At 49.7% G+C, this 2,000-nt stretch overlaps 1 non-coding gene across 1 annotated transcript; it reads right to left on the bottom strand.

Annotated features, from left to right (window-relative positions):
- Positions 1 to 768: 768 nt before the first annotated feature.
- Positions 769 to 841, bottom strand: trnav-cac (transfer RNA valine (anticodon CAC)). The gene has a single exon. It is a non-coding gene; the product is annotated as a tRNA-Val (tRNA).
- Between the last annotated feature and the right edge of the window lie 1,159 nt (positions 842 to 2,000).

Below are 2,000 nucleotides of genomic sequence, written 5' to 3'. Positions count from 1 at the left end.
TCAGCGCAAGGGGAATGTGGATGAAGCCGCGCGATTCTCGGCTGGTTCCCCAGATATAACCAATAAAAATGTTTTATACTTTCCTACAAACCTATTTCACTGTGTTCCAAATGGTCTGAAACGTGCTCTAAACCACTTTCTGGAAGAACCTTTTCGGACGTGGAAATTAGTAATTTTCTCCGGTCGCGGGCCGCCAAACTCCCATGTCTGTTCATAAGGTGCCATGTGGCGCTCGTTCACGGTTCGTAATACGAGTCCGAGAACACCACGAGAGAGTTTAGAATGTTCTGGAGGGTAGAACAGCGTCGTTCGGCCAGAGTTTTGAACGCTAAATCGCTCGGGTCGGGACCTCCAGCCGAGGACCGGTGATCGACGAAAAAGTGTCCGACAACGGTGCGCCTTTCTCGGACCCGATCGGCTGGAAGTCCCGGTCCTAGGCCCGGTTCTCATGAATTTTAGAGGACCTCCAGCGGGGTCTCTGGGACCCCAAAGATGCTCATCCACGGTTGTTTCACCTCTCTAGGACCTTCCAGGGCTGAGAAACCAGCCATAAGCCTGTTTCAGGCAGTTATGTTTCTTTTTTTCCTGCAAACTTGGACATTTAAAGTGTAGGTGAAAGGAGAATGACTGGCTCTTGGTCAGTTGTGGAAGTGCAACAAAAATGCATTTCTGCATGAGACCCAATGCGAGAAAGAGATGGTCCAGTCCACCAAGAAGAGGCCTGCAGTGGTTTTCCAAGTCCAAATAATGTTATTGGAAAGTCATACATGTTTCCGCCCAGTTTCGAACAGGGAACCTTTCGCGTGTGAGGCGAACGTGATAACCACTACACTACAGAAACTGACATGCTTTGAAAAAGGCGGGCATAATCAAAAAAATACTATAAAAAATATCTTGCTACAATTCTTGACAGCAAGATGGACACTGAAGGTCAAGTCAAAGTTCAAAGAAGTTTCTGATTACAGCTGACAAAGTAATTGCACCAATCCAAAGGATTGTGCTGCAACTTTGAGATACCCAATGCTGCAGCAGGAGATTACCACCTTTCCGCTGGCTCTCCGCCACCTCAGCGCAAGGGGAATGTGGATGAAGCTGCGCGATTCTCGGATGGTTCCCCAGATATAACCAATACTTTCCTACAAACCTATTTCACTGTGTTCCAAATGGTCTGAAACGTGCTCTAAACCACTTTCTGGAAGAACCTTTTCGGACGTGGAAATTAGTAATTTTCTCCGGTCGCGGGCCGCCAAACTCCAATGTCTGTTCATAAGGTGCCATGTGGCGCTCGTTCACGGTTCGTAATACGAGTCCGAGAACATCACGAGAGAGTTTAGAATGTTCTAATCTGGAGGGTAGAACAGCGTCGTTCGGCCAGAGTTTTGAACGCTAAATCGCTCGGGTCGGGACCTCCAGCCGAGGACCGGTGATTGACGAAAAAGTGTCCGACAACGGTGCGCCTTTCTCGGACTCGTTCGGCTGGGAATCCCGGTCCTCGGCCCGGTTCTCATGAATTTTAGAGCACCTCCAGTAGGATCTCTGGGACCCAAAGATGCTCATCCACGGTTGTTTCACCTCTCCAGCACCTTCCAGGGCTGAGAAACCAGCCATCCGCCTGTGTCAGGCAGTTAATATGTTTCTTTTTTTTCTGCAAACTTGGACATTTAAAGTGTAGGTGAAAGGAGAGTGACTGGCTCTTGGTCAGTTGTGGAAGTGCAACAAAAATGCATTTCTGCATGAGACCCAATGCGAGAAAGAGATGGTCTGCCTTCCTGTCCTGTGCACCAAGAAGAGGACTGCCGAGGGCCGGTGATCGACGAAAAAGTGTCCGACAACGGTGCGCCTTTCTCGGACTCGGTAGGCTGGAAGTCCCGGTCCTCGGCCCGGTTCTCATGAATTTTAGAGGACCTCCAGCGGGGTCTCTGGGACCCCAAAGATGCTCATCCACGGTTGTTTCACCTCTCTAGGACCTTCCAGGGCTGAGAAACCAGCCATCAGCCTGT

Source organism: Cololabis saira, unplaced genomic scaffold (genome assembly GCF_033807715.1).
Source record: "Cololabis saira isolate AMF1-May2022 unplaced genomic scaffold, fColSai1.1 scf625, whole genome shotgun sequence".
Lineage (NCBI taxonomy): Eukaryota > Metazoa > Chordata > Actinopteri > Beloniformes > Belonidae > Cololabis > Cololabis saira.
Note: the sequence above shows the minus strand (reverse complement) of the source record. Positions and strands in the feature narration are given on the sequence as shown.